The sequence below is a fragment of the Rhipicephalus microplus genome, unplaced genomic scaffold, assembly GCF_043290135.1.
Source record: "Rhipicephalus microplus isolate Deutch F79 unplaced genomic scaffold, USDA_Rmic scaffold_17, whole genome shotgun sequence".
NCBI lineage: Eukaryota > Metazoa > Arthropoda > Arachnida > Ixodida > Ixodidae > Rhipicephalus > Rhipicephalus microplus.
Window position 1 is genome coordinate 15,463,827 of NW_027464590.1, and position 27,723 is coordinate 15,491,549.

General features: G+C 44.8%; 1 long non-coding RNA gene across 1 annotated transcript in view; it reads left to right on the top strand.

The window, feature by feature from the left end:
• LOC142785036 (uncharacterized) overlaps positions 1-27,723 on the top strand; it is a 131,423-nt gene that overhangs the window by 68,208 nt on the left and 35,492 nt on the right. The window lies entirely within an intron of this gene.

The window sequence follows — 27,723 nt, forward strand, 5'->3', positions numbered from 1 at the left end:
CTCGGAGCCAGTCACAATCGAGGCACTGGAGATAGAAGTTATATCCTGTGACGTGCTACCATCGCCACCGTTGACAATACACGAAAGAGCAAGATCGATGGGAATTTTTTCGGCTGATGACAACGAGAAGACGGACAAAGAAAGAAAAAATATGGAAACTTCTATATTAATTGGAACAGACTATTACTGGACCGTAGTCACTGGTCGCATTTGTAAGATTCATCCAAAAGTAATGGCAATAGAAACAATATTGGGATTGACGGTCCGAGGTCCTGTAGGACTTTATTGTGTGCCGATGAAATCATCGACGGTTATGGTACTCAAGGTAAGTGCCAAGTCGGACACGACTGTGGACGAACTGCAGAGATTCTGGTACTTGGAAAACATGGCAATCAAGGAGAAACCAGAAACAAAGATGAGCGATGAACATGTGCTAGAGTACGTCCGACAACAATGGAGTTCAAGGCAGGAAGATACCAAGTGCGGCTACCATGGAAGGAAAACGTGACATTGGACGACAACAACACCATTGCAGAGAAGAGGCTTATCCAGGTGACCAAGAAATTATGCAAGGATAAAGATGAACTCCTAGCCTATGACAAAGCTTTGCGAGAGTATTTCGAGCAAAAAATAGCCGAAAACGTCAAAGAAGATGCTGGATTCAATATACAAAAGAAATTTGTATACTACATGCCGCATCAAGCAGTAATTAAGAAAGACTGAACAACGACAAAAATACGGATCGTCTTTGACGCATCGTCAAGCCAGAATCCAGGTGAATCCTTGATTGACAACTTGGAAAAGAGACCAAACCTAAACCCCGGCATCACAAGCTTGCTGATAAACTTTCGACATCACAAGATCGCCATGTCATCTGACGTGAAAAAAGCATTTTCAGAGATAAATATACTCGAAAATGAACGAGACGCACTGCAATTTATGTGGTGGGAAAGAATACCAACGAAGATATGCCAAGCCCGAAGATAAAAACATGGAGGATGACGAGGGTTACTTTCGGAACTACTACAATTAGCTTTTTTCTAGCGGCCACAATTCATCAACATTTGAATAAATTCAAAACGAAATATCCTGCAGTTGTGGCGCAACTCCGGAAAGGAATCTACGTCGATGACGTTTTACTAGGAGCCGACGAATACTCGACATCGACAAAGATATACAAAGAAGCACGAGACATTTTTCGTAATGCGGGAATGAATTAAAGAAAATGGATTTCAAATGACGCCGAACTAAGAAAACTCATGGATGAAGAAGAACTACGGACTGTGATTGTTGAAGCAGAAGGAGTACGTAACAACCGGCCTCTTACTTATGTGTATGACTATCCTAACGAGCCCCAACCCATCACACCGGCGGACGTTATAGGAGGCAGGAAAGCAATGAAGAAGCAGGAAGAAAACAGACTCGGAGAATACAGTTTGCTAAATTACTGGAGTGCAAGAAAATGGGCAATGATAACATGGTGGACCAGATGGAAAAAGGAGTACCTGAGGGAGCTTAAGTGTGCCAGCAGAAAAACAGAGTGTCACACAAGTGTACAAGAAGGAGATGTACTTCTGCTTGGAGAAGCGCGAAAAAGAACTCAGTAGAAACTCTGCAAGGTCGAAAAGATTTTCCCAGGCAAGGATGGACTAGTGAAAACATGCTCGCTTCGTACACCTGAAGGAAAATTACTCAAGAGGCCGATTCTACTGTTGTATTCGCTCGAAGGTTGCTTCCGTTGAATCTGGCCGGCGGGAAGATGTAGAAAACAGAGTAAAAATGGAGCTCGGAGGCGAGGAAGAAGAAGTAGCTAAGAGCACGCTCTGCATATTTTTTTTATGTTCTGTCAACAATAAACCGAACACGTATCGGTTCTGCGGTCTCTCTGGTCCTTCTGAAACAGTCATAGTCTTTGATGAGTAATAGCTATGTAACACCTTTTCTTTGGTCCAAACAAAACTTTAACGCAATTTCCTTACTATTCAGGATTAATTTTCCTATCTCTTTACTGTACATCAGGAGAATGCGGAAAACTTGGGGAAAGCGAAAGGTACCGCGCTAAACCTGGTTCATTATACGCCTCAAGTTAAGGGCGCTTGCTAGGTAGGCTCTGTAGTGGTGTTTACAATCGAGAAATACCTGCGAATGCTCCAGCAAATACCAGTCTCCTGTGGCAAGGGTAGCGGGGGCGCTATGGTATATCGCTCGCTCTCCGCAGGCTCTGAGGCGCTTGGTGTTCATATCATATGTGACCTTTCTTTTGGAATGAAAACAAGTTTACATGAAGACAAAGTTTGAACAAAATGAAAAAAATAGAAACAAGAGTAAGGCAAATAGACATTATGGGACATACACTGCTTTTCTGATTTACATACTTGAATATCATTACCATCTCATATTAATCAGTATCTCTAAAGTTGTCTTTATTTGCGAATGGCTGCCTGGGTTTATAATTTTCTTTCCAAAAATGTTGTCATCATACAACTTCTGGTTACACTACACATTTTCCCCTTCTTCTATTTGAACACAACTGATCCTGCAACATTGCTTCTATTAATAATGAACTTATTTTCTGTGAGTAATATTTGGCAGATGGTTCACCAAAATATTAGTGTGGCAGGACATCTTTTGTAGGTTTACTCTAAATAGTAGGTTGTAGTAACACATCCAATGAGCTTTGTTTGTTTCAATGGCGCAAGCTTCTGAGAATTAATAATAAAAGCAACGGGAGAAATCTAAATGCAAATAATGTTACATTAGCCGAAATTCTGGAACTAACTGTCGAAGGAGAGGGACATTCATTGAACAAACTGCAAGTGGAAGTGTTTCTCCCGTGAACATTCTGCAGGCCTCCGTACACTCTAAATGAGTTGCACCCCTAAGGGGGCTTTACCGTATCTGAAACAACACCTAACAATGAGAGTGCTTTGGAAAACTAAATCATCGATGTCAAGGGTATTTCGGCGAATCAAAACACCCTTGTCGTAGAGTGTTATATGTTCGCCAAGCGCCCTTGAAGGTGCCAACTGGTGCACAGTGTAGCAGCACGACATAAGTTGGGTGATAGGCAGCAACCCCGAGAGGCTCGAAACTGTATGAGCTGTTTCGGAAGAAAAATGGCGGAAACGTACAAATTAAAGGAGTCAGTGCACGCTAAGGAAGTAAATACGGTTGGAGAAAGCCAGCAAACATTATTAAATTGTAAAACAAAAGTAAAAATAATTCAAGCAGGAAATAAAAAAACTTGAATAACACGAGAGAAGCAAAAAGTTACAGTAACAAATGTGAATATGTCTGCAACGTGCAAAGTCAGCGGAACAAGAAAATCAAAACGAAAAAAAAACAGTGAGTTGAAGTAACTAGTTCTTGAAGAAAACAATAAAGAGGCTAATTTTTGTCTACCTTGTAGGCGACATTGCAAATGTTCTTGTGGTGGATGGCGTAATAAATAAAAAAAATGAGGGGACCCTAAAGCTTCGCCTTTAGGAGGTGAACGTGATAGCGACATCCTGTTCGTAGTGCGTACTTCAAACACTTAGTGCATGAAAACTTTTTCGAATTTACTATTCACCCACTACGTGGCCTTAAGGAGTATAGGCGCAGTATTGTGTGCGCCTTTTGTAGAGGGGCACCGGCTTTCAACCACGGAGCCATCACGATAATCACATATTCTGACTCACGTTGGCATTTGACACTTGACCACGCATCATTGATGCAATATTTAATGTTGCATTGTAAAGCATATCAACAGAACGTGTGTGGTTGTGAAGCATGACAGCTACTTTAACTGCATTTCCAAGAGAAGGAAGTTTTGTTCACTGTCTTTAACGCGATAGCGTTAAAAAGCTTTTTCGCAGAAATTCCGGCGTGAGCGTCGTAGGTTGTGAGCGAAAAATTTCCTTATACGTGACCGAGAAATATAGAACGATGCAAATAAAATAAAAAAATGATAAAAAATTCTGTAGCAGAGTGGGGACCAAAGCCTAGTTGTTTGCGGATTCAAGCGGGAATCGAACAGAGTCGTTTGCGTGGCAAGCGGATGTTCTACTACACGGCTATGCCTCTACCTGTGAGAACTGGGATAAGAACTTCCTCTGCTTGCAAATTCAGTTAAAGTAGCTTCATGCTTCACAAACGCACACGTTCTTTATATATGTTTCTCGATGCGAAATTAAATATTGTAGTAATATTGCGTGTTACAAGGTTTGATTGTCAGTGAGCGCCAGACTATGTGATTATCATAATGACTCTGTCATTGAAAGCCGGTACCACACTACAAAAGGCACGCACGCTACTGCGCCTATTCCCTTAAGAGCACGTAGTAAGTGCACAGTAAAGTCGGAAAGGTTTCGTGCACTGAATGTTTAAAGTACGCACTATGAACAGGATGTCGCTATCGCGTTCAACTCCTAAAGGCCAAGCTTTAGGGTTCCTTAACTTCTAAACATCCGCTTGTCCCGCGAACAACATGAGTTTGATCTCCCACTCGGACCCCAAAAACCCTGCCTTGGTTCCCACTCAGCACCAGTGTTTCTCATTATTTATTTATTCAGTTTGCATCGTTCTAGTCGTTTGGGGTCACGCATAAGATGATGAATTTTCGCTCACAACCAACGGCACCAACGCCGACGCGGGAATTTCGGTGACAGTAGCTCGTCAACACGCTCGCGTTAAAATATTAGCAGAAAGAGAAAGATATAGAAGGCAGACCACTCACCACACACGAGTGTTGAAACACAAGGAAAGGTAGAAAAGATGGCGAGGCTTAATCGAAGGAGTCCAAGGAAGGGGCATTGATCAGCGAGAGCTACACGGTGCCAGGAGATCGGGGACGGCGGGCCGATTGGTGAGAGCTACGCTAGAGTCAGAGATCGCGGATGACACAACCGTTTAGCACAGAATCCGCCAAGCAACTTCTTCAGTAGGTATGCGTGAGGTACACGTATGAGAAGCCGGCACTGATTTACGTGGTTCCTTTCCCTTTTTCCGTGAAACAGAGATAAATTGTTCAATTAGGGTGCTTCGGTTAACGACATTTTGGTTCATCTCGGTCATTTAGGCAGGCGCATATAGCGCGGAGGTAAACAAAGGAAAAAACGCGGGTTAATAAAATATTCACACAACTTCAGGAACTTCATGAGCTTTACAAATTATTACTAGAAAACTTTCGATGAGGATGTATAAAAACCAAGATCGTAAGTTTGATGGGTGGATTTATTGATATGTGAAGTTTAAGGTCCCAAAATCACCTTACGAATTTGAGAGACGACGTAGTGGAGAGTTCAGGGAATTTCGATCACCTAGTGTAGGTTGCACCGAAATCTGAACACACGGGCCTATAGCGTTTTCGCCTCCATCTGAAATGCAGCCACCGCAGCCGGCATTCGATCACGCAACCTGCGGGTCAGCAGCCGAGTACCTTAGGCAGTTAACCACTGCGGTGGGGCCAGTGATAAGTGGAGAAATAACTGAACTAACAATATGAATTTCCATAAAATATTGCGCCCTACACGTAAATTGTACACAGTGACCATAACTCGGAGAACGGACTATATGCTGTAACAAATTACAAAATGTAGAACACGCTGCCAACATATTGATAAAAGTGTAATTTTTCAAGTGGAAAACAACTGTGAAATCGTATGCAAATTATGGGAGACTTTGAATGAAATCTTGGTATCTGTTTTTTTAACTATCCAGAAGTAAAACAAAACTAAGTCTGCGCCAAATATTCCTGTCATAATCCAAATCTGGCGTCTTCTAATTATAAACGCAGTCTAAGTAGAAGAGGCAAACATTGCTCGCACAGCAATATCTCAAATGCACAATTGCGTAAAAATAAAATTTAAGATAACTACCAAAATTATTAAAATTAGCTGTTTCAAGTATTTGGCAAGCAGCAATTCTGACAGCTGCGAATGATTCTTCATCTACATTTTTACATGCCTAGGCAGCTGCACAGAAAATGTGTCCAAAACTACCTATGGTTAATACATTGATTACCTTTAGCTGAATGGTAAAGAAGCACAGAGAATGAGCATTCTTAAAGAATTACTCAAACTGAAGTTTCCAATTTACACATTACATTGTAGGAACACAAAAACCTGTTGAACATCAGTGTGGGATGTAGCTGGGGGTGAATAAAGCTATTAAATATTATAGGCAGTGACTCAGACAGTGAGAACTCAACAAAAAGGATTTTGTTAAGCAGAACAAGGTATGTTGAGCGACTATATCACAAACAGTGCTAAATTTATTTTGCTCTCTTTTATTGGTGCCGTGGAAAAGATTTGGCTATTTGTCTTAACTTTGTCAATGCGATAACGAGAAGGTGACAAATAGTTGCTTGTGCTGTTCAAACAATAATTATTTTATTTCTTTATTCTTAGACCGTGCGTAATTTTCAACGCACACGTACATCCGAAAGTGAATATAACGCCTGTTCCATAGTGATCGCGCCACAGCAGGCGCCCACTAATTGGAAGAACGCATGACACAAACGAACCCGTGTTCCGTTTCGTTGGTTTAAATTACGTCGCAATAGATGTAGCAATCCACTTTTCTTTCGCCAAGATACACTCGGACGTCTGTGCATTCTAATGAAATTTTTGTAACGAATATGATAGGAGAACAAACCCGACCAAAGCGTGTGTTATAACAGCACGTGTGCTTGTAACACATGTTGAAAATTATTCTCCTCTGCATGCTTTCTCCTCGAAGTCTCATTTACTTTGAAATAGAAACAAGGGCGCCGGGCGTGAATTCATTGAAATTCAAAAAACGAGAACCAATTACGGGAACTGCAAAGTAACAGAAAGCAAAATGGTAATCAGACCCATATCCACATTCCTGCTCCGTGCCAAGAGGCCTGAATCGGAAGCAATTTTCCTCGGGCTCGGAGTGAGCAAATACGTCCGCTTTCTCATTTCTCTCGATCCGAAGCACGGAAAAAAAGCTTTCATAGGAGGCATCTTAAGTTTGCTGTAACCTTGTAGCAGTACTTAGTTTTTTTTTGGAAAGGTTGTATATTTTTTTAGATGAAATACAAAAGCGTGAATTGTTGTAGTGTTAGGTATATCGCTTTTATTTTTTGTGAGCCCTCGTGAACACTTTAATGAACAAAGTTCAGCACGAGAAATGAGCGAAATAGCTTGGCAAATTTATCAAGAGGCGCTCAATTCTTCTCTTTTTTCTGTATGCACCCCGCCTCCTTTTGATTAAAGCACAGTAGCCATGCTATTAATTTTGGACCGGAAAACTCTTTGCAGCTCGCTCCTTACACTTTCGTGAACAATCGCCACTGAGATATCAAAACAAGAGTATTGACCTAAGGCTTACAAAAAAAATTGGCCCTGTATTTGCATGTTACACTGCAAATGTCGTCGAAAGACGATAGTCTTGCTTTCTGGAGAGAATGAAAAAAACGTTTATTTGATGTTCTGCGCAAGGAAATCGGTGAATGGTATTCTGGAGCGCGGTGTTGGAGTGCCTCGAGCGTGCAGAAGAAGGCGAACGAGTGCATCAAGTCACATTACACGTGAGACATGACCGCTATCCGGTAGTTATCTTGAAAAACGAAGCGCGTGGTGTGTTCGCCCGTCTCGGAGGTGATAAAGTCCAGAACGCAAGGTGACGGGTAAGTGCCACCACCGTGTCATCTTAGCAAAGAGTTGGGAACACTCGCCATTTTGTGCAAGCGTTGCGTGGCCAGTGTAGCGGGATGAACGCTATGGTCCTTAAAATTACCTTTGTAGGCATTTTTTAGCAAAAGATACACATACAGAACAATTATGTGTTGTTGTGGTGTCTCAGATATGCGCAATAATTGCGTTCAATACACACCCGCACAAGTATGAACGATGAGTCTTGAGCAATAATTGTGGGTGCTGCAGATGGGGTCAGCTGTTTGGGGCATCGTCTGGTGCATTTTAGGGTACCGTTAAGGGCGGACAAGCAGACAGACAGACAGACAGACAGACAGACAGGCAGGCAGGCAGGCAGGCAGGCAGGCAGGCAGGCAGGCAGACAGACAGACAGACAGACAGGCAGGCAGGCAGGCAGGCAGGCAGGCAGGCAGGCAGGCAGGCATACCGAAATTTTTGCGTCGAAGGTCCCCTCGTTCATAAAAAGACTTGAAGGACACTTCAGCTTTGATTCAAGATTAGAACGCGAAAGCGCAATCAGGTCCAGTGTGTACAGATGTGTTAACTGCTCGCCTGGCTTCTCTTCTCGGTGAGAGCCTATACCATGCCGCAAGCAGACGAACCCATGTGTGCTTGGCATTCATTGACCGTTTCAAACTACCGTAAATGGTCTCCTCCAAGTAGCAAACTTGAGCCTCTGCCATAATTCTTTCGATTACGATTGAGCGAAGTGCGCATCGTTGTAAGGCAACACGTGAATCTTGGTAGCTGCTGACTTCATGGGTGCTTTTGCTGAGGAGGATGATTAAATATGTCATAGGTGCTTGGTAATGAGTGGGCCTTTAAAACATCCGTTCCTCACGTAATTTACATGTTCTGATGCGTGTAGCAACTCTACGTTTCTGCCATGTAATATTATACACCTGTTGTGGAAACTTATTGCACTGCATGACATTCATCAAGTGTTCTTTTTTCTTTTGAAGCTACTTCAAACAATGCAGGGTTCTGGCGTAGCATACCTGTTTTTTCCGCAGAAGGCCTGGTTTAAATTGTCACTTAACGTAAAGTTTTTATTATTTACTTTATGTGCACAAATATCTGTTTTCTTCGAAAGGTAACACTTATTATATCGCTCACAACCAACGCAGCCGACATCAACAACGACGCCGACACTGACGCCAACGCTAACGCTGCGATATCTACAGAACGAGCTCTTTTACGCCACCGTGTCGTAAGGTATTTTTCCCTTCATTTGTTGAGATATTGTTCGTTAGCATTCATTTGCAGACAACCCCACATGAAAAAATTGTGGAGCTAGGGAACGATCGCCTATCTTTTTTGTTAGTATGCCAGTATCAGTGCACCCAGAAATCATCATTCAGTCGCGTTAGATAGACATGACAACTAGCTTTTGTACGCTGAAACTATCCTAGGACAATGATCGCAAACCTTCTCAGCACTGAAAGCCAGGAAAACGTGGATGCGCTACTTGCGCAAGACAAATTTTGAGGCGGTACTGAAACAAAAGCTTTGGCTTTGCATTTTTCTGCTACAATGTGTTGTTGGGGGGGGGGGGGTGTTAGTCATGACACGACACATCGTTTGCTGTAGCACGCGACAGATAACTCATTAAAAGCCCCTCATTGTGGACTTGGAGGCTATGTTGAGGATAAGTTTCAGTTTTGGTTTAAGAGAGCTCCAAAAAATGTGTGCCGCTATCGCCACCTAGCGTGTGCAGCTTTTGACCACGTCAGAACACAGAATTGGGACACACTTCCGCACGGTCCGCATCAAGTATTACTTTCGCATAGGAAACGGGTCTGCAATGTCACAAAACACAGAAATATTGAAGCCTGCGCCACGGCCACGCACTCGCAACCAGCCGCCGAGAAATATAGACTGTAGTAACAAACGCGTAAAAAATGGCAGCTAAGATGCCATCATAAGTTCTTCTCTTGACGGCAGCGTGGTGACGTGGGGGAAGTAGGGGGTCCCTTTGGGGCAGTGTTGCCAGATTTGGCTATATATAGCCAAATCGGGCTACCGAAAAAGATTTTTGGAATCGTCTTGGGCACGTTGGCTATGTGGCTATATTTGGGCTACTAAAAATCGAAGACTTGTCTCTTTTTGGGCTGTATGTGACGCAGCCGTCATGAACGCTCAAGAGGTGACTCTCGTTGAGCGAACGCAACTATTTATAGATGCATTTATATTTGGCCTTCAAGAGGCTGAAAACGTTCAAATTCACCTTAAGCCCACACGCTTCGTCACCCAAGACAGCAGAAAACTGTGTCATGAGCAGCGGCAGTCTATGTCCATTTTTGTCCGAGCGAGCGCAGAGTGCCTTTCAGCGTCTCCGGAAGCCGTTCTTTGGCTCTACTGGCATGTGAAGCTCATAATTTTAGGCTGCAGTTCAGTACTAGAAGCCAAGCAGTGAGATGTGTATTAAATGCGAAGCATTTCTTAGCGTATTTCGACGACATTGAGCGTATCTATCTATCTATCTATCTATCTATCTATCTATCTATCTATACATCTATCTATCTATCTATCTATCTATCTATCTATCTATCTATCTATCTATATATCTGGCTATCTAACCACCCAGGACTTTTAGCTCTCCTGGCCGTTTCAATAATGGTATCGATATCAAACTTGGTATGGCATAGGGTGACTGTATGAAAAACATATTTGACTAGACAAACATGAAAATCATGACGTGTATGTCATGGATCTCATGATTCACATATCATGGTCCTGCAGCTCTTGAGGTGGTGTCGTTCACATGGCATGTTTCAAGACTGGTATGGTATGGCATGATTGCACGGCGAACACAAGCGAGAGACCCTAACATTAAAATTGTGATATGTGTGTCATGAAACAACGTGACTACATGCTGCGTGTCTTTGGCGCAAGTGCGTTTCAGCGCGTCCGGCGACCCTTCGTCACGAAAAGAGTGAGACGCAGTATGGTCTGGGTAACGCATCGGCACGAAATGCAGCATGTCACATTTCGTACCAGTTGCCGTCGGGCTGCGCCGATGGACGCTGGTCGCGCCGGTCACGCCTGGTGTCAAACTATACAGTGCTCGCGTTTCGTTAACGTAGCGCCGCTGTGCCAAGCGCGCGCGCACGTCAACACTTCATTGGAGTATATTGGGCACTTCATGATGCGCTCGCGGCCGTTTTGCTAGCTTCATATACACCAAATTTGATTTTACGTGAATACAATGGATGACGAAACATATCACTGGTGCAGACATAATAATCCTGACACACGTGTCATGTAAGAACATGACAACATACCACGCTCATAGCGTGCTCACGGTCGTTTACCTAGCTCCACATATACTAAATTTGGTATCAGGTGACATTAATAGATGACGAAGGTAAACGACACATCCAAACATGATAATCTTGACCCGGAAGCCATGTATACGGCTTCATTTACTTCCACCTCGTAATGTTGTGCTGACTTTAAAGGGACATATCAACCTTTCTCATTCGTGCTTCGCATATCATCGATCGCCACTGTACGAGGGATCTGCCAATTTATTAATATAGATGAATGTTATGAGCGAAGCTTGGGCTGCCGCAGCTGTGTGTTATATACCTTATTGACAAAATTACATTACTCCTATTAGAAACTAGCCGACTATGATGATTGTATAGCTACTGCGTGTTGTCGCCACTAATCGCGGAGGCCACGCGTTACCTTTACTGCTTCTAGGCGGCGGCAACGTTATACTGAAGAAAATAACTGTGGAAAAAAAACTGTTAAAAATAAAGGGGCGGTTCGTGTAACTTTCTTCATGCGTTCTATTCTAGCACAGTGGGTTTGAGGACGGAGAGATCATCGATTTCACTCTCGTCAACAGAAGTTCTAGTTTTTATTTCATTAAAATCTTCTCCCGTGGATATTGGCGACGTGTTTTTATGACGGAAACACATAGGCTGAGAATTCTATTAAGCCTTTCATAATGACAAGCTGCCATTACGAATGGCTACCTTCGTTCTGTTTAGGGGCGAAGCTCCTTATAGCGGCACCCGTTCATCCCTCGTAGCCGTTGTAGTATGTAACGAGTATAACATTTTGACCTCCAAGTTGGTGCCAATGAGAAATTTCTTCTGTGCACTGTTGAACAATAAAAAATAGCGCTCAATGTACATGTTAATGGCTGTTAATGGGGAATGAGAAACAGGAGCACTCGGCTTTTAGCTAACGCGCACGCTGTGATCCCTATTAGCAGCCACGGGCATATAGATTGAGCACTATCTGACAGGAAAAGGTTGCTACGTTATACTCGCTGGGCGTAACCTCCTTGTTTTTAGAAAGCTTTAGCGAGCGTTGGGCCACAGTGCCATGTATACAGTGAACTAGTATATACCATGAACTCGAGATGGTTAAAGGTGGGAAGTAGACCCGAAGCGCAAGGACGTAAGAAAGTGTGCGTGTGCCACCTCTCGTTTAGTCCTTGGAATGTCCGCTGGATATCGGTGCTTCGATATGGGGAATATATGATGAAAAGATGCGAGATGGCGGAACTTGGAGTGTTGAATAGATGGATGAACGGACACCCAGACAGATGCACGGATGGACGCATGAACGGACGTAGGGACGGACGCACGAACAGATGCACACACGGACGGGCGGATGGATGCATGTCCGGTCACACAGACTGATGCATGGACGGACGGAAGCAAGAACGAATGGACGGACGAATGCTTCGCCCTAACTCATCATCATTCACTCCGTGAATATGCTGCCAATTTTTTTGAATGCGGCATTGCGTAAAAGAGCTCATTTCACAGAAGTTCCGTCGTCGGCACCGGCATCGGTGTCGGCGTCGTTGTGTTGAGCGAAAAATCTAAGTGTGCATCGAACCCGGGTCGTTTGCGTGGCAAGCGGCGTTCTACCACACGTCCGCGCCTCTGCTGGTGGAATAGTGAAAAGAACTTCCTCTGCTTGGAAATGCAGAGAAGGCATGGATTGATTGATATGTGGGGTTTAATGTCCCAAAACCACCATATGATTATGAGAGACGCCGTATTGGAGGGCTCTGGAAATTTCGACCACCTGGGGTCCTTTAACGTGCACCCAAATGTGAGCACACGGGCACAGCCTACAACATTTCTGTTTCATCAGAAATGCAGCCGCCACAGCCGGGATTCAAACCCATGACCTGCGGGTCAGTAGCCGAGTACCTTAGACACTAGACCACCGCGGCGGGGCTTGCAGCGAAGGCAGCTGTCATGCTTGAAAACACACGTGTCCTGTATACAAGCTTGACACTGCAACATGAAGTATTGCAGCAATATCGTTAGTATTCAAGGTACAAGCGTCCATAGCCAACGAGCGGCAAGGGGGGGGGTAAACAACAAGAGGGAAGGCAGGGAGGTTTACCAGGCACATTCCCGGTTTGCTACCCTACGCTGGGGGAATAGGAAGGGGGCACAAAGATGAGAGAGAGAGAGAGGAAAGAGAAGGCAAAAAGAGAGATAGAAAAAAAAGAGGATTGTCAGTCAATCGGCTGGCGCGTATGCAGCGGTAGCACTAAACAAAAGTTAAAGGTGGTCACATAGGCCTGTAGTCCTCAAAAAGCACAAGACAGCTTTGACTGCTTTTTGAGCCGACGAAAGGCGATGACGGTGTTCCAGTAGCATCTGCACAGAGAGTGGCCGATCGTCCAAGTGTCGCAATGCGTCCGAAAGCTGCTGTCTTTCAGAGGCAAATCGAGGGCGAAGACATATCAGATGGTCGATGTCTTCTTTAGTGCAGCAGACGTCACATTCCACATTGTCGGTCAATCCGATGAGGGTTCTATATGCTTTTGTGAAGGCAACCCCCAAACATAGGCGGCAAAAAAGTGAAGCTTCACGTCGACGAAGTCCGGATGGAGGTCGAAGTTCCAGTCGAGGGTTTATGTGGTATAGTCTCGTATGTCTCATGCTTGGGGTGTTCCACTCCTGCAGACTCAGACTACGTGCCAGGTGACGAAGTTGATTTGCAGCGTCAGTCCTTGACAAAGGAATCGGAAGGGTGTGTTCTTCTTGGTGCGATGTACGAGCCGCGTTGTCTGTGGAATCATTGCCACTGATCCCACATTGGCCAGGAAGCCACTGAAACTTGACCTCGTGGCCTGTTTCTGTGACGTGGTGAACGAGCTTGAAAACTTCGTAAGTTAATTGTTCATGGCAACCTCGTCGAAGGACTGACTGCATGCTCTGTAGGGCTGGTTTTGAGTCGGAAAACACAGCCCATTTACTAGGTCTTTGGGATTTGATGTACTCTATGGCGCCACGCAAAGCCGCAAGTTCTGCCGCTGTGGACGTAGTGGCATGTGACAGTTTGATTCGCAGAGTGCTTCCTCTAGCTGGAATCACCACCGCACCACCAGAACCAGACGCTGTGGTTGAAACATCGGTGTATATGTGCACGTGGTTGTTGTACATTTTGTGCAGATGGCTCAAGCTCAATTTTTTTAGGGCTGATCAAGGCAAATTTGATTTTTTTGTATTCCTGGAATTGAAACACGTACTTGTGGAAGTGTCAGGCACCACGGAGGATACACCAGTTTTTTTTTTGTTGCACAATATACACAACCTTTATTTCACACGCATAAACAAGTATATATTATATTTATATTTATAATACCTCAAGGGCCCCAGTCAAGGGGTGTTACATGAGTTTCTCAGCAGGCATAAAACCTAACGTGAACGACGCACGATGAGCGCAATTGCACTAAATTTTATGCGGGGCCTCTCAGTAGCGAGGGTTGTTAAGTGGTGGGAAGGATTCCGAGCATGTTGCCTGAGGTACGTGCGCATTGTTTCGATGGTTATGTGTGTCATGATCGAGTAGTCCTGTGCAATGGCAATTGTTTCAGCTGTCGATGTGCAGCGAGGTAAACCAAGGCATATCCTAAGCGCTTGGGCTTGAATATTTTGGATTGTGCGCAGGTTCGTTTTGCATGTGTTAGATATAACAGGTAGGCTATACCGCAGGAAACCAGTAAATAATACATTGTACAGCTGTAACATAGACTCGACAGACATTCCCCAACTTTTCCAAGCAAGAAACCTGAATAATTGACAAATGGTAGTCAGCCGCTTTTTAACGTAGTTTACGTGGGGTGTCCAAGACAGGTTTCGGTCGATGACGACTCCCAAAAACCTGTGACTCCGGCTGCATGACACCAACTGCCCGTTAATTGACATGCCGTAAGCGGACATTGGTTTTCTGGTGAAAGCCACGACTGCACACTTCTCACTTGCGACTTCAAGCCCTTGTTTGCGTAAGTGGTACGATGTCACTGATGCTGCCTTCTGAAGTCGAGCGCGAAGTTGAAGTCGAGTCACACCTGATGTCCACACACAGATGTCATCAGCAAAAATGGAAAGTCGTACACTGCTTGGTTGCTTGCCAACTAGTTCAATGAGTGTTAGGTTGAACAGCGTCAGGCTTAGCACACCGCCTTGCGGAACTCCTCGGCTGCAGTAATACTCGGGTGTCGGGCCATTCTCTGTCTGCACGTGAAATGATCTATTCTGTAGGTAGCTCTGAACCCACGTATATATCCTGCCACCGAGTCCCACTCCTTCTAGTGCGCTGAGAATGGCTTCGTGGGTGACATTGTCGTAGGCCCCTTTAACGTCAAGAAATGGAGCAGCAGATAACCGCTTGCAGGCCTTCTGGTGTTCTACATATGTCACCAAGTCAACTACATTGTCAATTGACGAGCGGCCTCGTCTTAACCCGGACATGGCACCTGGATATATTTCGTAGAATTCTGAACACCATTCCAGACGCGTTAAAATCATCCTTTCCATAACTTCTCCCACACAGCTCGCGAGGGCAATCGGGCGGTAAGAGGAAATGTCCAAGGGTGACTTGCTGGCTTTGAGAAGTGTAATGAGGTGACTTGACTTCCATTCCTGTGGAACCATGCCAGTTTGCCAGGAGTCGTTGTACAGCTGCAAGAGTGCCTGCCGAGCTTGATCTCCTAGGTGACACAGAGCGCGGTAAGTGATGCCGTCAGGTCCTGGCGCTGAAGAACGTCTACACAAAGCAAGCGCAGCCTTAAGTTCGTCCATTGAAAACGAAATCTCCATTCGGGGATCACGTGAGGATACAGAAAAGTCGGGCGTCTTTGTCCCAGTTGAATTTGAGCCGCAGGAAATCCTTAGACAGAAGGAATCTGCGACATCAATCTCTTCGCAGTGTAAGTGAACTGCCAGAGATTTTAATGGGTAGCGCTGAGTAATGGTTGTACGAAGACCCCCGGACAGTTCTCCAGATTAGTGACAGAGGCTTTCTGGGATCTAAAGACTCGCAAAAAGATACCCATCGTTGCTTGACCAACTTGTCCGTATGACGCTGTAATTTCTTTTGTGTGTGTCTGGCCACTCTCAGATCATCAAGTGACCTCGTGCGTCTATAACGTCGTTCTGCACGACGACAAATCGCTCGGAGTTTCTCGAGATCAATGTCCATATCAGTGCGAGATGAGCTCACCGGAAGCGAACGCGTCGTTGACTGTAGGGCACTCTTTATTGCGTCCTCTAGGTTGAAAGGTGAGGCGCCAACATAGTCTTCCATGATTAACTTGTATTTTTGCCAATCGGTGCACTGGACGGCTCTGGAGGACTTGAGACTTGGAAAGCCGTCAATCTTCAGGTATGTTGGGATGTGGTCCCTACCCCTTGTTTCCAAATTCGAAAACCAGTGCACTCTGCGTGTGAACGAGCGTGAGACGAAAGTGAGGTCCAGGCAACTGCTATAGGCCGATCCGCGCAGATAAGTAGGGCTGCCATCATTCACGAGAATAAGTTCACATTCAGAAGCGAAAGACACTAACTGTCTACCTCCAGTGTTGACCCTGGAGTTTCCCCATAAGTAGTAGTGGGCATTGAAGTCACCAGTTATCACCCATGGCTGGAAAGTTGAATTCAAAATTCCGCGCAAGCGCTCTCGGTCTAGACAACTTGATGGATGTAAGTAGGCTCCGATGATGGTGAATGTGGTCTTCTTGTTTTTTACTGTTAGGCAAACAAACGTACTGGTTTTCTTCGTCAGGGGGTACAGGGTGATGAACATAAGTCGCGCCGTATGAACACAACGGCCTTGCTGCGTTCTCCATGGGTAGAAGCCATAAAGCACTCATATCCAGACAGTCTCATCTGGGCTGACAGGTTCGGTTCACAAATCACAATTATGGAGAACTGGTTTGTGAATACATATTGTCGGAACTCGGATATACGCGCCCTAAGTCCTCCGGCATGCCCCTGAAGGACAGGTGCGTTCTTGACCTCCTCATGAAAGGATAACATGTTGCGGGTCATCGCTCTACCTTAGAGCTGCAAGCACCGGACTCAAAGTGTCCAACACTTGGAGTGCGCTCTGCGCTGATGGGGTGTTCATGTTGCTTAAGAGCATGCGCATTGCGCTCATAAGGGTCTGCAACATGTTGATGACCTGGCGATTCTCAGTTGTCTTTTCATCAGTGGTTCACGATGGCATCGAGGTTGGCGGGGATCGATGCACCTCTGAAAGAGGCTGTGTTCGTGGAAGTGATGGCCACTCTTCACGATGAGGGAGTCTTGACCCTAATTCTGTTTTCGGTGTATCCGTCTTCGCAGAGCTTGACGATGGGGAGCCAGTTCTTCTTGCTTGAGATGACGGGTCTCTAACGGCAGATGCCACGTTGCGTGATGATCTTCTGTGGTGACACCGACGTCGCCTGACAGTAGCAGCGGCTTCCCTGTGCGTTGAATTGTCACGCACCATACGTTTCAGCACCGCGCGTTCATTTCTCACTCGTGGTAAATCTTTAGACGACGCTTTATGAGCGCCGTGGCAATTGGAGCATTTGAACGCAGTTGCGTGGCAGGTGTCTTCTGAATGAGGTTCGGCACACCGCGGGCACACGACATTGCTGGTACATACTCCTTTGACATGTCCCATCTTGAAGCATCTGAAGCATTGTAGGGGCTTCGGTATGTATGGACGGACTTGATGGCGAACGTGGCCAACTTTGACGTGGGGGGGAAGACTGTCTCCCTCAAAAACAATCTTCAGGCATCGTGACTGACCAAGCCTTGTGATGTGCTTGATGAAGATGTCGTCTGTAGTTGGCTTTATCAAGATTGGGAAATCGTCAGCGGGAATAGAAATGTCCACGTCATAAATGACGCCAACACTGCCCTTACAGTCAGTGGGGATCACTGATTTAACTGTCACTCTGTCGATTTCCGAAATGTTCTGCAGGCTTTGCAGCGCACAACGGTGTAGAACATCAACTTCCAGAATATTCTTCCGAGAGTTGATCCTGACGTCTTTAATTTCATTTGGAGTGAGTCCTTCGAGGTATGCAGAGAGGACTTGCCTGTTAAGCCGCCGTAGGTTGGCTGAAGGGTCCACAGCCATGAAGAGTATAGTGTGTGGCCAACGCTGCGCGGTAGCCTGCACGGTGGATATACTCGTCGTCGACGATGTTCGTAGCAGTCTTCTTTTTGCATTGCGGCTCATGACGACTGTGTGGTCGTCATCCGATGACTCGAAACCGTTGGAATAGAGCTCCGTTGCCTCGCTGTCTGTGCCACTTGAGGTGGTCCCACGTTTCCTAGCCGCTGCCAGACGTAGCGGTTGTCCACCTCGAAAATCCTGAGAGGCTTCTTCATCCATTCTCGCAAGAAGGGAGCAGCAGCTCCCAGAATTTGCGGTAAAACAAATAGAAAATTTGAGACAAGAGTACAAGCGTTCTATGAAATAGACACTTCGTCCAACGGGCGGCAAAATACGCGATTATCGTAATGTCCTCGTGGTTGAAAGCCAGTACCCCACTACAAAAGGTACACACGCTACTGCGCTTATATTCTTAAGGCCACGTAGTGGGTGAATAGTAAATTCGAAAAAGTTTTCATGCACTAAGTGTTTGAAGTACGCACTATGAAAAGGATTAAGCTATCGTGTTCAACTCCTAAAGGCGAAGCATTAGAGTCCCCTAATTTTTTACTTCTGTTTTCATACAAGAATGCACTGTACACTGTAGGGGCGGTCGGCAGAACGGTGGCTCGTGGGTACATTCAGGAAGTGGGGCCGTAATTTACTCACGCATAATCAGCGACCACGTCATTGTGTCTGCCTGAAGAGATCATAGATCACATGTGCGTGCAAACCAACAAGAGCGTGGACTGTTGTCATAAAGAGAGAATCAGAAACACCTGGAAAGCCTACGCAATGCGCTCTCGTACGTACAAAGATGTGCTTTCGTGTTCGATGCAACGTATAAAGCCATTGTCTGGCTCCCAGAGCGTTTAACCCTTTCGGCCCTGGTGTCCTATAAAGAAAGCATGAAGAAATTTAGCTGCCAAATGTGACATAATGAAGCCACAAATTTAAGAAAGGTGTCCAAACTATCCATAATGCATTTACACAAACAAGGGTAGTGATTTCTTCGTTGTCATTTTCTTTGGAACTCTGCAAAATGTAAAACAAAATAGCAGACTGCGATAACGGTGACTTTCTCCACATCCAAAAAATAAATGACACCTTACTGGTTAACTATTCAGTCAGTAGTTCTCGTAGTTTTTCAAGTTGTATCTTAGATGTCTCACTTGCTTTCTACAAAGTGGGTCTTCTCCAATGAGGTTATACTACAACTTCTGGAGTGGTGGTCCCGCCTACCCGCCCGCGTATCGAAGTGAAGCCACGGAGGCCATATTGCTCAGGGCAGAAGGAGGCGGGAGTGCTTTTAAGCGCCGTAATGCTCTGGGCTCTTGCGGCATTGCGTTTCGTTATACCTACTAAAGCACCTGTTTATTATTCTTAGGAAGCGAGGGAACGTTAGAGGGATTTTAATGCACATCGGTTTTAATTTTTTTGACACTTAGTGTTTTGAGTATAATAAAAAAATGCTACGTCTCCACGGAACGTGCAGCGCAGTCACAGCGAAAGCTCAAAGAGCGGCCTTTTAGAGCCATTTCCAGACACTCTTTGGGATTCTACAAGCACACTGCTGCGTATTCACAGTGGCATAAATAATCATAATTTTTGTGTAGTAGGCCAGCATTCAATATGCTAAAGCTTGGTATCTGCTACACTATTGTTAGAAATTTTGTTCAATACTTGATGCAATCACTGACGACGATGAAGAATTATGCGTGGAGTGGGTATGAGCCACAGTTAATGGGCGATTAAGAACAAGTTTTCCAATGAATTGAGCATTCTACGAGCCATTTGTTACGCAACTCACATCATGTGCTGCCCGGATGTTTCTTTGATGTTCTACAACGCTTCAATATATACTTATAATATTATAACACGATTATTTTACCGACACCAAGCCTTCCTAAGGCCAGTTTTGAAATGAGTCCGAAGCATTAGAGTAAAGACCCTGCAAAACAGAAATATGTGTCTGGCTATAGGCCGATACCATTGACGAATGTTGACTACAAAATACTAATGAAAGTTCTGGTGATGCGGTTCCAAACAGTCATATGTACACTGGTTGGCGCACATTAAACCTGTGGAATAAGAGGAAAATCAATTTTTACGAACAAACACGTAACACGAAGCATATAGGAGTCATATAGCACTTCAGAAGCATATAGAACTTCAAATGTTGCAAATCGATCTAGCGAAGGCTTTTGATCTAGTTTGTCATAGCATTTTGTTTAAGTTGTTAGAACATGTTAGCGTTGGCTCTCTGATACTGAAGGGTGGTGAGATGGCTTACGACAATTGTTCAACAAAGTTGATTGTGAACCGCGAGTTAACTAAAATAATTAATGTATGTTCATCTATAAGGCAAGGATTCCCACTTCACCTTTATTATTTGCTTTGTACCTAGAACCTCTGTGTGTGGCCATTACTAAAAAATCAAATATACAGGGTTTTCTTTTAGGAGCGTGTGAGGTGAAGATATTGGCATAATCTGATAATGTTGCATTATTTTGTACCAGTGAGGAAAGCATACCCACCTTCATGAGCAATGTACGAAGGTTTTGTGATGCTACCAGTAGTATTGTAAACATAGACAAGTGTGTTGGGCTGTGGCATGGAAATTGGGAAGCGTTCCCACTGGTGTATGAACGGATAAAACGGTCAAGCAAACCTAACAGATACCTCGGTGTTCCGCTTGACCAGTAAACGAACAACGATGATTTTTGGGCCGAGAAAACCAAAGGGCTATCTGTTCTGACACAGAAATGGGGAGGCCGTGATCTGTCCGTCTTCGCTCGCGCAACAATATGCAACATCCTCTTAGTATCGCGGCTGGTTTACTTGCTGCGAGTACAGTCGTGTTCCACGATCTATATTCAGAGGATTCATAGGCTTCTTGCTGTTTTTGTGTGCAATCCCAGTATGAACGGACAAGCCGCAACAACCTCTTCTTAAGACTAAAAAGAGGTGGCTTAGCCTCTCCACACTTATTTTTGAGGCAGGTTGTATCAAGGTTTCTCTTTCTACGAGATCAGCAAGATCCGTATCTACGTACATTCCTTGAAATCAGGCTAGCATCAGCATTGCCGAAATTTATTGTTACCTCGAATGATGAATTCTGCTATGGTGTCAGCAGCTTTCTTCGAGAAGTTGTTGCGGCTTTTCGATTTCTTGGTTCTAGATTTAGTTTGGAGTACTTATCTAATGTCATCCGGAAGCGTTTGTCGAGAGAGTTGATTGAAGCTGTTTTTTCTGTTCCTTTGTATCGTTCTATATATAGTGGAAGCCAAGGAGAAAACGTTTTGAAAAGAGTTAAAAAGATGATCGTACCAGCTGTAGTTAAAACGTTCTTTTATAAGATGTACACGAATACAATGCTGGTTAAAATGTGGCTAGAACAAAGAAGCAATTTTTTACCGTGGAGATCCGACTGCTTATTGTGCCGAAAGCATGAGTCGCTAGAGCATGTTTTTATTGATTGCTAGGACGCATTTTTGTTTTGGGATGTTCTACAGAGAACACTTAAGAAAGATTTATCTCTCACTTAACACGGAATTCAATTTCTAGCAATAAAACCTGGCCTACTAAAATATATGTTCTTTCTCTTTGGCTTACACAGCATATGGCTAAGCCGGGTGCCAGTCAGACATTGTGATTAAGACGCGGGGCAAGTACGCATTTATTTTATTAAACAAATGTGCAAGTTGCGAGAATTTTTTGCAAAACTCTGCTGCAATGATGAACTGCTAAATGTTATGGATGAATTATGCCATTTGAAACCCTTTTAGGTTGGTGTGGAAAATGGCTCATCTGCCTTGAAGCCATGGCATTGAGCTAGAAGCTCAGTCTAAGCGTGTATGCTGTTGTTTCAATGTTACTTGCTGCCATAAAGAAAAAAAACTGGCGTGGCTCAGTGGTAGAATACTGGACTAGCACGCAGCGGACCCGGGCTCAAATCCGATTGTGTTATTGGTGTTTTTTACAGCAAAATCATTTATGAGATCACAACTTGGGTCACGCGCCGCCATAGTTGTCCGCCGCCGCCGGTGTCCATAACCACATCGCACAAACTCAGAGAAAGGAATGCGGTACGAATGACACAGATGGCTTGAACCCGGGTCTGCTGGGTGCGAGCCCAGTGTTCTACCGCCTAGCCACGCAAGGGCTTTGAACTTGTTGGCAAACTTGCCTTAGGCAGGCTTGATGTCGGGAAAGCAATCGCACTAATACGACTTATAAAGCGTTTTCAAACAGCGAAACAGCAACCAGTCATCGCACAATGCGAATAGCGTAACGAGTGGGTCGTTCAACGCTCGAACCCATTACAAAAGCTTGTTCTTGTTTCCTTATTAACTGTGATGGATCTCCACTTGAGGCATAATTCTTCATCGTCGTCGGCCACTTCATGAACAACTGGTACAAAATTCCTTGCAAGTGTTAGCGGATATCAAGCTTCTCGGAAGAAGGACAAAAAATAGCATAGCAAATGTCGGTCTACTACCCAAAAATCAAGCAGGTGTGCTTGCAGCAGTTACCCAATGAGTGTTCAGAAAAGGCTTTGAGAGGCCGCTCTTCTAGATTTCACGGTGACTGTGCTGCTCCTTCCGCGTAGGCCTCGCTTTTTTTTTTACTGAGTTCATATTTTACTGAGGCACTGTTTTTCCTTCAGCCTCAATGCCGGTGTTTCCAATGTATGTCATGTAACATTTCCAAGTTCAAGTGTTGCTGTTTAAATTGCTGTATGATCTGAATGTATTGATGTTTGTCAATCTTAGTATGTCCCACCCCTGTAACAGCCGAAAGGCTAGCAGTATTGGGAAAATAAATAAATAAATAAGTATAGCACAAGCATGGCTGAGTGATATACCAAAAAGGCACGCAGCGAACCCGAGTTGGAATACCATTGTGTCATAGTTTTTTTTTTATTCACCAAGTTTTTTTGCTGTGTCTAAAAAGCGCGACTTTTCCCCAAACGAAGGCTGTGCAGCGAGTGCAGTGACCTTTAAGCACCAGGTAAATACAACAGAGTGTTTCTGTGAAAGCCCAAGTTGTACGATTCTCCTCAGTGTGAGATAAGCGCGAGCACACGTGAGTATCCACACCCTCCCCTCTCCGATGTTCAAAGTATCCGTAGGAGATGAGAGTGCGCGCCACCGCGTCTTGACAATCTGTTCAAAAAATCAGCTGGAACCTAATAGCCATATACAAAAAAATAAGCTATTAGGGCGACGAATGCCAAATGAAATAAAGTGCGTCAAAAACTCTTTTCATGCATTTGACACATAAAAAAGACCATTATCTTGTATTTAGAGCACAATAGGTGCAGTCCTAACTGAATTAAAGAATGTTAAGTACCTTCATATTGATCTTGCATTCAGCTTGCACAAAGCTGGCATATATTTCTTGCAATGTTCCAAATCCTCATTGCACGAATTACACATTTTCAGTTTTTATATATATCTCTGCTGTTGCTATATTGTTATTGGGGTTGTTTTTTTTGAGATCGGGTTTTGTTTGTTTTCTTGCTTGTTATTTTAGTTTGTTCTGATGAATATTGGTTCTTGCTGTCATATTAAAAGGTGGCTGTGGGATTTTGCCAAGCGGCCTCTTTTGGAGAGCAGCTTTTACCTGCAGCTGTCCTTCATCAAATGTATTGATAAAGAAAACACTAATATTATTAATATATATTCAACTGATCGATGCATGTGGACAATGTTTGCAATAAAGCCATCTGCAAACTTTGGTTGTTACGATGAAAACTACACGACGTCACCCTAGAGGCTAAAGCGATGGTATAAAAATCACTATTCTTTCAGTACTCACCCACGCAAGTCATCTATAGGAACCATACACCGAAAGAAATGCATTAAAATGGTAGTGTGCACAAAACAAAGCCTTACGATTAATTTGAAACACCTATTCCGGAACTCAGTCTATCAATGAGCTTGGTCAAAAAGCCAGACTACTGACGGCAAAATGAAAAATGCAACCTAAAGGCCCCTATCAGCAAAACGTTTGTTTACAACTTTTATGCAATAATTTGTTGCATTGCATATAGTAATGCCAAAATAGAATCGTAAATACTGCAGTGTATTGTATAAGTATTGTTATTATTGTTGATTGTGAACAATTTTACGTTGCTTCAAAGTGCCCACCTACATACTATAAAACATTGGCCCCGAATCTGCATGTTACACTGCATAAGTCGTCGAAAGACGATAGTCTTGCGTCTGGAGAGAATCAACGTTTATTTGATGTTGTGCACAAGAAAAATGGTGAATGGTATTCTGGATTCACCGCTTGAGAGCTCTTTCTTGATTCGGTGGATGGTGTTGCATGGGCGTTCTTAGTTGGTGGAGCGATTTGTCTGGTTAATTCAGATAACCAATGAGACTTTAGCCTAATAAATAGATGTGGGGCTCCCAGCACATTACAACCTTCTTAGAGTGACAAGCGGCTTCTAGCCACACGAAACAGAGCAATAACAGGTCTGTGTTGCCCTTAGGTGTCCGGGGCTGCACGTGCGCTACACTGAAGGAAGCAGCGTGTCTTTATCCCTGTCTGAAAAGACTGAGTAACCCGTGGAACTTCTTTCGTGATTGGGATAGGGGCTTGCAATTGTTCCCCTTGAACGAGGAATTCCCAGTAAGCGCGAATCATAAGCTCGCGTTGATTACGTCCCTGCCCTTTGTGCACACCACGCGCCACTACTACCGATTGAATGATTCAGTGAGGTCTTCGGACCAATGTCTGGCGCGGCCTTTCGTGTGCGCCGGTCTGTTGGAAAGATGACCATACTTGATCATTTAGAGGAAGTAAAAGTCGTAACAAGTAACATGGTGCCAGTCGTGGTACTTTGTGCGCCCCACAAATGTTCTGTGATGCCGACAATACTTGCTTGGCCTCTGCAACGACACGAGGAAGCCACCGTCTACGTCAGACCACAGAAAATGACGATTGAACCTGTATACTCAGATGAGCGCACACCTTTACTTAAAACCAAATTAAAATATTCTATAGGCAACGCTCGTCACTAATAATTAGTCAGAACGTAGAAGTGGCCCTGCGTGCAGGACTGTCACTAACATAAGCACCTTTTGTTTTCGTATTTGGTGTCAGGGGTCTTTTAATCGAGTTATATATGTTTTTGACATACTGTATGGAGAGTACAGGTTTAACCTAGGGGAGCACATCTTACTGCAGAAATTTACCACATCCAGAACAAAACAATACAGCCATATTAAAACACTTAGCCACAGAACAGAACTGCGGAAGCAACCACCGTCTGGTGGTTGCTTCCGCAGAGTAGGCATGTGGGTGTACACTGGTGGTCATTCGAGGGGCTTGGTGCCCCGCATTCTCGACATATACGATCTTGGGGATTCGGACACACATCCGCGCGGTGTCCCAGTCTGCCACAGCGATAACATGCATCGACTTGTTTCCGGTATAGGGTGCGCAGTAGAGCTCTACCGTAGTGAACGTACGTCGGCACCGTAAATCCCTCGAACAGCACGATCACTGCCGTTGTGTTACTCAGGTTTTTAGCGGCGAATGCCATGGGATTTCTGAGTGTGACAACGCTGGCGGTGATGTCGCTGGCGCTATCTACCAGGGGGATGCCGCATATTACGCCTTTGGAAGTATAGTCCGGCGCCGCCTCGTAGGCACTCGTCTGATATATGTTCTTGCCGACCGTGATGCGGGTTATATGTTGATATTTATCAGCATGTGTCTCAAAGGGAGTCCTCACGACGATAATAGTTTGTTGTAGATTAGGGCAGACCATGTCCTCATCTAGAGCTTCTTTCGGTGTTGCTGCTGCTTGATAGACAATGGTCGCTATGTGGACAGCTCCGTGGGCAGCGAGGAGACACTTTTGTGCCGTCTGTGGATTGGTGTGGCCTTTACAAATGCTTATTTGTTTCGAATCTGAATGGCCAGCAGCCCGACATGCGACACCTGTGACTGCGCAGAGACTTTCTCCCATCTTCTCTGCGAGAGTCCTCGCTTCAGCGTGCCAAAAAAAGAACTGTCGAAAGCTTTAGATAGACTAGACAATCGCCAATTGCCGGAAGAAATGGTATTAAGACACTAGCCGAGACCGTCCTCTGCACGCAAGGCATTGAGAACGTTGTTGCGCTTTTTGCGGGCAAGTGGTCTTAGAGACAGACTGTAAGCAGCGTCGTGGATCGGCTGATGACCTTCTCTCTCCTTTTTTTTTTCAACGTCTCTTTTCCCTCATCTTTTATCCCCCTTACCCCTTTCCCCAGTGCAGGGTAGTCAGCTGGTCTGAGAACTGGCTAACCTCTCTGTCCTTCCTCTTTTAATCCTCCTCCTCCTCCTCCTCCGTGAGCAGCGATGCGGAGGCCCCCTCTTGGATGTATAATTATCTTGTAGTCGCCTCGAGGTAAATGTGGCATGCGACTTGGTTTGATGAGTTATCGTAGACGCTGCTCGCCTTGTTTCTTGTGGTAGTTGTCATCTGCAGTCTCCACGCGGGGAGCCAACGATTGCCCGCGATTTGGCTTCTGTGAGCCTACTGTCCGCCAACCTGCGTTTTCTTTGAGATCATCCACGGTGACTTCCATCTTGTTAGAAAAATTCAGCGTTTCAGGCACGTCGACCGGTGCTTCCTCGATACCACCTATCTGCTCAGCAGAGTTCGTGCCAGCGGCAGTGGCGGCAGCCGTTTAAGGGCACGTCCCAGCTCTCGATCCGCAGGCTCCGATGTTTAAATGGCCGTGCAGTAGAGAAAATTTTACTTCCCACCTTGATTGCGGTGTCAGATGAGTTCTGGTGACGAGCTGAATCTCGTGGTACCAAATACTTGTGGGTATTTGGTGATTTTTGCAGCAAACGTATGCGTTGAAATCAGAGCTGACTCGAACATGCGTTTGCTCGCTTCGGCAATCGCAGCGCCCTCCAAGAAGAGAGAGAAGGTCAATTTATTTTTGACACGCCCTACGAAGAGAAATACTATGGCTTTCATTATATCAAAGAGAGAGTCGACTCATGTGAACTTGTTAAAAATGAACCGGACTGCTTTTCTCGGCATTCCTTCCAGGCAATTGATGGTAGTTTGAGTGTATGGGTCCCATAGTTCTCTCCTGTATTCTAACTTATGTCCTAATAAAAAATATTAGGACGTTATTTTAACTTTGACTGGGACATCACAAAGCTTATTTTTTAGAAATGAGAGCTTTCTGAATGCAGTAGACAAAATAATATTGATATTGCCACAAGGTAGTAGTGGGATTGGTGCATAAAGCGGTAGAGGGTCCCTCCTGAAAGAAAAGACTTCGAAGTGGATAGAGGCTGGTACCAGCCCGCCAGTGTGCCAGGCATTGCTATCGCGCATAATCATTGTAAATATCGGCAAATATACGTTTCCTTGTAAGATTATTGGTGGAAGTGCTGGGTACACCTACCTGGCTTTCCCGCCAAACCAACACGGAACTTCGGAGTGGTCGCCACCTTCATTTTCCTGCAATGGCTCAACAGGCCCACCAACAAGAGCAACAGCAGCCGCAACAGCAGCAGCAGCAGCTGCCTCCTCTGATTCTCCTGCCTCAAGGAGACCCCGGAACCTTCTCGGGCACAGGCAAGGACAAGGTGAATGTTGAAGATTGGGTTG